The sequence below is a fragment of the Phascolarctos cinereus genome, unplaced genomic scaffold (assembly GCF_003287225.1).
Source record: "Phascolarctos cinereus isolate Bilbo 61053 unplaced genomic scaffold, phaCin_HiC Scaffold_5;HRSCAF=322, whole genome shotgun sequence".
NCBI lineage: Eukaryota > Metazoa > Chordata > Mammalia > Diprotodontia > Phascolarctidae > Phascolarctos > Phascolarctos cinereus.
The window spans coordinates 121,012,932-121,025,297 of NW_027555958.1; positions in this window are offsets into that span (position 1 = coordinate 121,012,932).

The following is a 12,366-nucleotide window of genomic DNA, read 5'->3' on the forward strand; positions in this document are numbered from 1 at the left end:
AAAATGGCAATAACGAAGATTAAACCTAAAAGTATGTCCTTTGTACATTTTTCCAGAGATCCATTTACTAGCACACTCCTGGGGGCAGAGGAAAGAGTGCCAAATTTGGAGTTAAGAGAGACCCAGATATGTGACAATTGGACATGTCACTTAATCTCTGAATTTAGTTTCATAATTTGTAAAATAGGAATAATTCCTGTACACCTTGCTGCTCAAGGTTGTTATGAGAAATACCATAGTATAACGTCAAAATGCTTGTTGACTGACTGATTGTTAGGTTTAGGGATTGGACCTGTGATATCATTGATGCAGGTAACTCTTAGGTGAGGAAACTCCCTCTTCCAATTCTGAGTGCCTTCTGAGCTCCGTTTTTGCTACAGTTTAGTCTTAGACAATTGCCTTGGGCACTAGAACATTAAGTGATTTGCCTGAGGTCACACAGCTAGTTTGCCGTCAGAGGTGGGACTTGACCTAGCTTTGAGGTTGACTCTCCAACCACCATCTCATGTTGTCTTTCACTGTTACGGTTGTCTATTAAAAACTGGGGGAAATTTTAGGCTTACATAGATGAAATAATTAGAGAACAATACATAATAGTACATGTATAATCCAGTAGGAAGGTTGGACTTTATGTGGGGGGAGATGGGAGCGTGTGAAATGTATGCTTCCTATAGGGAAGTATAAGCTGCATAGAACGCTGATTTCTCATCGAATCCTCCATTTAGAAGTGAGTGAACTTAGATGTGTCTGTACATATCTTTGGGGCCAGGCCTGTCTCAGGAAAGCCTGGTGGTTTAGGCTCAGGATTGGAATGAAATGAGACCTTTAACAAAAAGTTTCCTCCATAACAGCATAGAATGGATTTTTTTTCTTTTTCTTTCTTTCTTTTTTGGTTTTGGAGGCAATGGAGTTAGGTGACTTACTTAGGATCACACAGCTAGTAAGTGTCTAAGGCTGATTTGAACTCAGGTCCTCCTGACTGCAAGGTTGGTGCTCTATCCTGTACTACCTAGCTGCCCCCAGCATAGAAAGGATATTTAGCCAAGACAGCACCAGTTCAGTTGGGCATAGTTCCTCTGGTTTCCATATTTTCTATGATGATATTCGATCAAGAGCCAAGTGTTGAGTAGTGAGAAGTCTGTCAAACCTGAGGAGTCCTTAGTGATTATAGGGTGGGTTTTTATGCTTAGACAACCAAGCAATATCAATTGTTGGAGCCTTTGTCTCCTAAGAGCAGCTAGGTGGTACAGTGGATAGAGTGCCAGGCCTGGAGTCGGGGAGAGTCATCTTCCTGAATTCAAATCTGAACTCAGATACTTACCAGCTGTGTGAGCCTGAACAAGCCACTTAACCCTGTTTGCCTCAGTTTCTTCATCTGTAAAAGAAGCTGAAGAAAGAAATGGCAAACCACTGCACTATCTCTGCCAAGAAAACCTCAAATGTGGTCATGAAGAGTTGGACGTGACTGAAAACACATGAACAACCAATTAAGTCTCAAAGATGGTTCTTTACCTTTTAGGGAAAAACTAGCCAATTTAGCCAGGGCCTTCCAGTCTTCTTCTTAGTGGTAATTGTTGTTTCTGCCACAACATGACTAAATTAAGCACAAACTAGAAACTAGAAGACTAGGGACCATGGGATTAGAGTAGATTCATGGTCAGGTTTAGCAAAGCCACTTTGGTCTGGAAATAAGCCTAGAAAATCTGCGCGCCACCAGGACCCCATCTGCAGAGCACATGGTTTATGTGACTACATATGATGCCAATACCCTACCCCACCCTCCAGAAAGATCTGGAGCTCCATACTCAAGAACTCCAGACTCTTCAGAACCAACCCTAGTCCCCTGTTCCAATGGATTTTAAGACTGTGGTGGGGATGAGAGCTCTTTGATGACTCATCTCACTACAACTGCCCCCTGACCCCCATCACAGACCTTACCATTCCAGATGCTTCAGAAATAATGCTAATACTACTCTGTTGGACTTTGAAGGTGATCAGCAGATGAAATCCTTCTCTACAGCCCAGCAAAAGTGAGTTCTACATATTCTTGGGACTGCCTCTTGTCCCAGGGATGTTCTGAAATCAACTGTAGGACTTGGCTTCTGGGGTGTCCCTAAATGGCCAAGTATTTTCATTCTAGCCTCTAACATGACTAATGAACTTTCAGGCTGTTGCCTTCGTTTTGGAACTAATTTTATTTAGGGCTATCTAAAATTGTTTCCAGGATCTACTTGCATTGGCCAATCTGATGTTTCTCAGTGTTCACGATTTGGGTTGTGTCTGCCAAGCTGTCCTATTCCCTAGTCAGTACTGATTCATTTGTAGGTAGTATGACTAACTGGTGTTCGTCAATGCTGTGATTCTCCTGCCAAGTGATAGGCAGTGTTTCTGAGAATAAATTCATTTCAGATTACAGCTGGTCATTCATTTGTCATAGGGAATCCAGCTAATCTATTCTGTAGGCCTAAAAATATGCCATCCCCATGCATCTTGTTATGCCTGTCCCATCACGTGTCATCTCCCTACATTCCTTATCCACATTCCTCTGCACAATCATCCATTCATAGACATTGTTATACTCCCACCTCATTTATATGGAGATTCTGCAATAACTCAGCAGTCGTCAACAGAACCCTGAGATTATACTCTTCAAAAATGATGGCCCTTTGGAATAACTCTCTGCTGACTTGCTCATAATCATCGAGAAGATCTAAGCAATAAATAATAACATATTTGGTAGGATGATTCTGCTGGTAATTATTTCGTCTCACCTCTTTTCTTATTTCCTAAAATGGCATTCTAAGGATATAAATAATAATCATTTGCAGAGTGGTGAGCAGGGTTCTCTATCTATCATACACTTATACGACAACGGGTCTCTAATTTTATTAATGCAGATATTCTCTTCAACATTATAGATCTTTAATCCTTAACATGTCTCATGGACCCTTACTTTCATGATATTATCAAAATGTATTCCATCAATTTGTTAAGCCAAAACATTAGAAGCACCCTGGTACAGTGGAAAGACCATTCTCTTTTGGAGTCAAAAGACCTTGGTTCGAATCCCAACTGCATTACTTATATCTCTGTGATCCTAGGCAAATCAGTTAACCTGTCTGGGCCTCAGTTTCCTCATCCATAAAATGAGTTGTACTAGATGGCTTCTAAGTTCCCTTCCTGTGATACTAACACTGTAACACATCCATGCCTAAGCATCCAGTGTGATTCCTGTTTATGTCCTCCAAATAAATTCTTTTCAGGAGATCCCAACATGCTGTCTACCTTTATCTCCACCAAGATCAAATTTGAAGAGTTAGGCATTAATTTCAGCAACTGTAATTTAGTTTATATTAAAAGAAGGAGTTTCTGTCTATCTCTCAGGGCTCCGCTGGTAGCCTGGACATAGGTACCATTCAATTAACCCATTCAAAAATAAACACATCTATAAAGTAGGGGAAGAGTATAGACATTTACATAATACCTCCTATGTACTAGACACTGTACTAAGTGCTTTGCACTATTATCTCTTTTGATCTCATTTGTACTATTTATGTGCTATCTACACTGTGTTAGGCTCTGGAGAGATACAAATCCAATCCAGCAAACATTGACTAAGCTATTGCTTTTTGCCAGGCACTGAGGATGCAAAGAACACGTGAAAAGGCAGTCCCTGACTTCATCAAGGTTACATTCTACTGTACAGAGAAGACATTTCTGCCTCAAGGGACTAACAACCGAGTAGGAAAATAACATACTAAAAAAACCCTATTAATACAGGTAGAAGTACCAGCAAGGTGTTATGAGTCTAGATGAAGAAGAGATGCTACCTGTTAAGTCAATATTTGATGGAATAATGAATGAATTTATGAATGAATGCCATTCATAGGATCAAAGAAATAATGAAATTGGTAGCAGCTCCTTTGCTGGAATACTGCAATGTGAGAGATGTACACCTGTGGGGGAGTAATTGGGTGAATCCTATGGGGAAGCAACTTGATTTTTTGGAATTGGATTCTTTGTAGCTTGTCTAATAATATATGAAATTTATATTCTGCTTTAATCATTTTACCTACATAGCTCCATTTGATTCTCCTAAAAACCATGTGAGGTAAGTACTATGAACATTATTATCTCAATTTAACAAGTGAGGAGCCTGAGGCCAGGTTCCAACTGACTTTAGGTCTTTCTGACTTGAAGCTCAGCACACACACTATCCTCTACCCAATATGGTATTGCCAACAATAGCATAAACTCTGAAGAGTTTATCTGTTTGGTTGCCTTTAATCCTTTAAATGTCATAAGACTCTGCAACAATCACACAAGGGTAGGGAATCTGTGGCCTCTAGGCCACATGTGGTCTTCAAGTGCAGACCCTTTGAATTCAAACTTCTCTCTAGGTCCTCAACAGAGAATCCAAAGGGATTCTGTCAAAGGGCCACACTTGAGGACCTAGAGGGAAGTTTGGATTCAGTCCCAGTGTCATACTTGAAGATGTAGAGGGCCACATGTGGCCTCCAGGTGGTAGGTTCCCCACCCATGATTTAGGGTATCCAAACATTTTCAAGAGGATTTCCATTGGGAAGCAGGTAGCAGGGGCTCATGGATTTCTGGTTTGGAACAACTGAATACTCATGAAAAATATCTGCAGTATAGGCTTATGGGGAAACACTGAACTAGATTAAAAAGGTGGAAAGAGCAAGTGCCTCTGTTTGGGGTTAATCTGAGATTTTGAGCTATCTGTGCTGCTAAAAGTTCAGTAGAACCTTCCTCCAAATTATGTTTGTTTCGACCTTTGTTGGGAACCTTTCTGACATATGTGTGCTTGCGCTCTCTGTCTCTCTCTCTGTCTCTCTGTCTCCCTCTCTCTCTCTCTCTCTCTCTCTCTCTCTCTTTCCTTCCCACTCTATTTTGCTTCTCTTCTCTTCATTGCCACCAAAAGTGCTGCTGGGCCCTCACACCATATACCTGGGCTAATTCAGCGGCCTTCTGCCTGTCTCCCTCCCTCAAGCTTCTCCCCACTCCAGTCCATCCTCTACTTAGTTGTCAAACTGCTCTTCTTAAGGCATAGATCTAACCATGTCATCCTCTTATTCAATCAACTCCAATGGCTCCCTATTGCCTCCAGCATCAAATATAAAATCCTGCTTGGCTTTTAACACCCTTCATAGCCTGGGCCCTCCCTACTTTTCCAGTCTTTTTATAGTTTTCTCCCACCTTCCCCCCCATATTCAGCAAATTAGTAACAATGATCTCCTTGCAATTCCTCCTACAAAAGATTCCATCTCCCAGTTTGGGTATTTTAGCTGGTTCCCCATGCCTTTGATTTCTCTCCCTCCTCATCACCTCCTCCTGGCTTCTTCAAATTTCCACTGAGTCTCACCTTCTGCAAGAAGCATTTCCCAATCCTCCTTAACTTTAGTTCCTTCCCTCTTAGGTTATCTTTAATTTACTCCATATGTATGTTGTTTACCCATAGGTTTTTTTTTTTTGCATGTCTTCTCTCCTATTAGACTGTGAGCTCCTTAGGAGCAGGGAGTGCTTTTTGATTTTCTTTGTAACCTCAGTATTTAGCAAGGTGCCTGGCACCTAAAAGGTGCTTAATAAATGCTTGTTGACTTGACTTCACCATCTTTGAAAAGGTGGGGACATAGGGTGTGAAACACCAAATGACCAGAATTGGTTGACATGTTGGTTGGTTTTGGTGAACTGTTTTATTCTCTTCATTCTTTGTTGAATAGGTTTGCTTGATAGGGAGATGGAGGAGATTATACTTGGAAATGAAAGTTATGTAGTGTTTTTGTTCAGTTGTTTCAGTAGTGTCTGACACTCCACGTCCCCATTTAGGGTTTTCTTGGCCAATATACTACAGTGGTTTGCCATTTCTTTTTCTAGCTCATTTTACAGATGAGGAAACTGAGGCAAACAAGGCTAAGTGACTTTCCTAGGGTTATGACTAATAATTTTCTGAGGCTAGATTTGAACTCAGGAAGATGAGTCTTCCTGACTCCAGGCCTGGTACTCTATCCACTGCACTACCTAGCTGCCCATGAAGGTTATGTAAAAACCAAAGACAGCAATAAATATTTTGAAAAACTTCTGTAAAACACTTTTTCTCAAGCACTTTATATAAGGCATTTTTAGATGGCCATTTCACTATTTGAAAGGGATTTGAACCCTTCTCCTGATGTTACTCATAACAAATTGGAAGAATTATTTATAACTTTTGTATCCTGTGGAACTCTCTGACCCCAGGCCTCGGGGTCAATTAAATGTATCACTCATTTCATATAGATTAATTGACATTTTTTCCCACCCTTTCACTGGCTGTCCCCCATTCCTAGAACTCTCTTCATCCTCATTTCTGCTTCCTGGCTTCACCAGATGCCTTAAAAGTGATGCTAAAACCTCTTTTGAATTAAAATAGTGACAACCACACTGAGCTCTCTTCCACCTCAATGTCCAAAATGAGGGTGGGAGAGTTCACATCTCCTGTTTGGTGTTTGCTGTAAATGTACTGCACCCTTTCCTCAGGATGTACCCAGTGCCCTTTTATCTTGAAAAAGTCCAGCCCCCTGAACTGAAAGGTTAGGATCCAGCCCGAAATGCTCGGAAAAATAAATCCCTCCTCTTGATTTCTTGTAAATGTCAAAAGTGATGAGTAGTGGAAAAGCCGCTTGTGGTCAGAGTATCTTCCCACTCTCCCTGAACCTTTGTCACTATATTGTTTATATTAACCTAACATTCTCCTAGCAGGATAATGCCAGCATTTCTGCATCTGCCTTTGGCAACTCATCTTGCAATGTGAACAGATAACATAAGCAAAGAACCCAGTGGCTCCAGATAGCAAGACAACTCAGTGATAATATAACAGAGTAACTGACATGCTCAGGAGAGCCCTCATCTCATTCTGTCTTGCAGCTCATGCATTTTGGAAATCTCATGAATGCCCCGGGAGGTATAAATGGCTTCTTTAACATGAGAAGGACCTGAATTTAAGAATACCTCAAATGACCATGCTGCAATAGTACCTTTAAAAAAAATAGAGAAAAAATTTATTTAAAATTGTTGTATTTATTTTTTGCAGCAATTGATATACCTTCTATTGACATCACTTTGATTACCTTTTAAGTGAACTACTTGCAGAGGAATATTTCTCCAAAGTTCTGACCAATATTACAAATTGAAGCTTTTGTCAAATACGTTTATTCTATGGTTAATATTATTTGAAATAGCCACATGATGAAAATTCAGGGCTCAGAAGAAGAAAACCAAAGCTTTAAAGCTTAATTCCTTCATTGTCATATAGTGAATAGAATACTAGACTTCAAGTCAGGAAGACCTGGGTTTGAATCCTGCCTCAGATACATGTTAGGTGGGAGTCTGGGCGAGTCACTTAACCTCTTCAACATCCTCATCCATAAAATAGGGATGATAATAGCACCTACTTTACTAATTAATCAGGAGGTTTAAATAAGAGAATATATGTAAAGTAAGGATGCCCCTATTAATAGCTTTTAAACTATTAAAACTACACTAAAACTTTTGGGACACAGTGCATTTTATAAACTGTAAGGTGTTAAGTATCTGTAAGATACAGAAGCTTGAAATTTACTAGAAAAACTATATGGACCATCCTGTGTCTCAGAGAGACAAACCACTCACTGACTGAGCAGGTGACTGAATGAAGATTACTACAGCAATGTACTTTCAAAGTTGTTTTCCTTTACTTTATTGTGTTCATTGTTTAAGTTGTTCTGGTTCTTTTCACTGTTTGTCAATTCACACAAGTCTTCCCAGATTTTTCTAAATTTATCAATCCTTCATTTCTTACAGCATGACAATATTCTGTTATCTTCATGTTAACAATTTGATAAGCCGTTCCAGAATTGTAGACACCTTCTTGGTTTCCAGTCCTTTGCTACAGCAAAAAGTGCTGTTCTAAATATTTTTGTACATTTGGGGCCTTTCGCTCTGCTTTTGACCTCTTTATGCCTAGTAGCGATAATGCTCAGTAAAAGTGTATGTACAGTTCAGTGACTTTTCTTCATCTGGATTACTCTAAGAAAATCTCTAAAATCCAGTTCAGGGCCTGCATATACTGGAGCAGAGAAGGCAGTTGGAACACATACTCTGCTAAGATTTACATGGAGAGGCTCTTCACATTCTGGACTTACTATTTCTGTTTAACATCTTAGTAATATCTGTTTCCCGAAATTGAGGAGGTGGGTGGCATATCATTAGAAAAACTAAACAAAACAAAAACCACCATCACATTATTAGATACTAAAGATAATGTTCATGTCTATGGTTTCCCCAAAAGTAGGTAACAGGGTACCCTCCCACACAAAAAGCTACTCAGTGTACACTATGGGTATTGGGTTTGGGGTAGCTTTTTATTTTCTCCACCATAGCAAATGTATAGGATAAAAAAGAATACAAAAATATGCATGAACAAATACAGGACACAAAAAATACTCACATAGCCCATCTTAGTCATTACCACCCTTCCCTGGAAGTAAAGACCTTTTATGGGACTATGGGACAAATATTTCACATTCACCTCAGGACTACCATACCCAAGTAGCACTGAGTAATTATCACGGAGGACTGGGAATGTCTACATCTGCTCAGGCATAGCTTTAGTCCTTCAGCTACAAGATCCTCTTGTTGGTGATTTTAGTGGATTTTCTCTGAGAAGAATGCTTACTTGAAATCTTTTCTCTCTGATCCACTGATGCTTGACTCTCATCTGAGGATTTCTCAAACTTGAGATTCCCCATGAAAGTTAACATCTGGAGCAAGAGGTAACACCTAGCATTACAATGGCCATTTCTCTAGATTTTGGGACCTGTGTTCATAAAATGAATGGAAAGGCAGAAGTAAGAAGCCAGGAACTTGGGATACAAGAAGCTCCAGCCTTACGTTTGCCTGAGTAAGTACGTATCTCCCTTGGCCATGGGCTTCTGCTGTAAATAACTGTTGTTCTCCATGGCAGGGGAAGGGGTAAAATCTTTTCCCCAGCTCACTCTTGCTGCAAGTCCAAGGGAGAGAAAGATTGCTAAAAACAAAGGTCTAAAAGAAGAAAGGTAGACAGAGCTCACTCTTACTGACCACAAAAGGAAAAGAGGTCACCCCTCCCATCCCCAATTTTCAGTCACCAATCATGTTCCATGAAGCCTTAGTCACTGGAGGTCCATCAAGAAGGAATTCTCTGTTATCCTAGAAAGGGATCTAATGAGCAAGTCAAGTTCCTTGGGAGACCTTTTCCAATAAAGGGTTTATATCTTGCAATCTCATTAAATTGATGGAAGGTACTTATCAGTTCTATAGGTGTCCTTTTGATCAATCCAGCTACATTTGAAAGTAGAGATATCTTTTCTTTGCAAAGATTGAATTCTTGGGGGCTCAGATTGTACAAAGCTCCCCCAAACAGGTGTGAGCCCAGGGTCTCCTAGCACTATGGTCAGAAGCAAGCTGCCTGGTTTGGAGAGCCTCTACCCAGTTCTGGATCTCATTGCCTTTCTCCTGTTCTGAGCTACTATGTTCACAGAATATTTAACAACCAAATTTCCTTTCCTTCATCAATTTTCTAGTCACCCAATAATTTTTTCTTGACCCCATAGTATTATTATTTTTCTGTCTAGCAGACTTCTCATCTTAGTGCTTACTTCTCACCCTAAATATCCACTGTGTGTTTAGCAAATATTCATTTTTCAGTCAGTCAGCCAACAAGCATTTATTAAAAACTTACTATGTGAGAATGTTCATTAGCAGACATATTCTGGATTAGAGGATTATTCCCCTAAATAGAATACATATTGCCAACAACAGAAGCAGTAGTAAACCAAAACATAACTTATTCCATGTCTTCTTCCCCTTCTTTTGGGTTCCCCAAATCCAGTCTTACAAGATCCATAAAACATCAGTGCTTTAAAATGACTTCAAGGACTTTCTAAATTAAATCTTTCATTTAAGTAAGGATGAAAATAAATCCAGGGAAATGAAGTGACTTGTCACACAGCTGGGAAGTGGCTGGACACTAGAGACCAAGTTTACTGTCTCTTATTCTAATACCCTCCCCATAATACCATCATGCTCTTCCAATCCAACCCAATCCAACCCAATCCAATTCTATTAAATGGAGTCCGATCTAATCTAAGAAGAATTCATTTCACATCCACTAGAGAACTCACTGAGCTAGAGACTGGGGATATAAAGAGATAACCAGAAACAGTCCCTGCCCTGTCTTGTTCTTGCCAAAGTAATAATCCCTTTGTAATTGAATTCATCTTTAAAGTGCCTTTCTTGAGATCTTACTGATTTCTGTGTACCTTAGGCAGTCAGTAGTGAGCACATTCAGAGGTTTTAATTCATATTAATAATGTCAATAGAATGACAGCAATGGGTAGTGGGTAGAGAGCTGGTGTTGGAGTCAGGAAGGCCAGGGTTCTGCTACAAATTGGCTATGTAGGGGCGAGTCCCTAAATCTCAGCATCCCAAGGAACTCTTGAATACTATAAATTTCAGAGCAGGTTCTGCTCTGTGTTGGTAGGTAAAGTTCCTCCTGGGAAGCTACCTACAACTATTGGAATCACGTTTCAGGTAAAAAAAGAAATAGTGTTTTAGATTGGAGAGGTAAGCTTTTATTTGTGAACAGAGGGACAGACCTAGAGCTGGAAAGCTCTGGGTTTAAGTCTTTCAGTCGACACATACCAACTCTGTGACTGAACAAGTCACTTGACCTCTTATGTCCTCAGACTATTCTCCAAGACTGTAAATTACAGATAATTGCCTGGAGATGGGTGTAGGGAAAGGAATTTCCACATAGGAAATTCTGGATATTGACAAAATCATAGGTCCAGATCCTTTCCCTTCATTGCCCCCCTTCCTCCTCCCATCAAAATAAAATAAAATGCTGTATGAACTATGAAGTATTAGAAGTATTTGGCCAGATTGAGGACTGCAATGTTGTTTGATCTTTAAATCAAAAGCAAAGGAGACTCAGATTTGACTACCTAGTATTTTTCAGGATCCAGTTGTCTTTTCCCCCTAAGCTTCATCCTGCCTGTTTCGTTGCTAGCCCTTCCTGGGAGGGTCATTCACCAGGTTCTCAGGGTGTTCATTTATCAGGTGCAGTAAGATAAAAAGCCCTGGATCAGGGTGAGGAAGCCTGGGAAGTAGTGTAAGCCAATAGGAAAGTGGACTCTTAAGTAAGTTGGGCCAGCTCCCAAAATAAATCTACCTCAGGGAGAAAGAGATTAATGATGGGCAAGCTGGAGCTGAGGGGGGAATTGGAACAGACAGCTTGCACTCTGCTAACACTGACACGGAGAGGCTCTTTGTGTTCAGGACTAATTATTCCTATTTCCCATCCTAGTGACATCTGTTTCCCAGAGTTGAGGAGGTGGGTGGCTTATCATTAAAAAAAATTCTTAGATGCTAAATATACTGCAATGTAGAAATCTACCATTGAATCATAGCTGGCGTGTGAGGAGGAGGGGAAGGGAGTAAAATAGAACAAGAAAGGAGGAGGAGGCCCTGAAATTCCTCATTTCATCTAATCATTTCCTATTTAGGGAGTGTCCTTTCCCATCATCCCAACCTTTTTGGACTTTTCTCTTATCTTCTCACCTCCCTCCTCCTGACCACCCTCACCCCAGGTTGCACAATCATATTCTCAATAAGCTATCTACCACACACTATCTCTTCCCTTTCGCTTTCTCAATCCATATCACTGAACATTTCCCTCCTCTTCACCCCTACCCTCACCCCTAACCCCACCCCCCCAAACATTTCTTACTGCAAAACTGCTTGGGCTGTCATTGCAATCCTTGCCCTCAGCAGAGATTTATGACCAAGCATTTGTGATGGCCACTTCTGCTCTTGGAGATGGAGTAGCCAGACTTGGACAACACCCACTGGGTTACAGATTTATTGTCATGGCAGCTTATGTGATAGTTAATGGTCTTGGGCACTGTCTCCTGGCATGGTTTTTCTGTGGACTGTATCAGTATATCAGCCAACAAGCTCCCTACGACTAGGTAGCAAGCATTGTGCCGGTCATCAAGTTAAATCAATAAGCATTTATTAAGCTTTTACTGTGTCAGGCACTGTGCTGAGCTAGGCACTAGAGATATAAAAACACAAAAGAAATATTTCCTGCCTTCAAAGAGCTTATATTCTATTAGGGGAAACAACATACACATGCAACAACAACAGACACTTGTAAGCAGAATATATACATAGTAAATAGATGGTATTTTTTGTTTGTTAGTTTTTAAGGAGGTGGACAGAGACATTAGAAGCCAGGAAATCGGAAAAGACCTCATAGGGGATGATGGGGCTGCTAAGTGACAGAGTGGA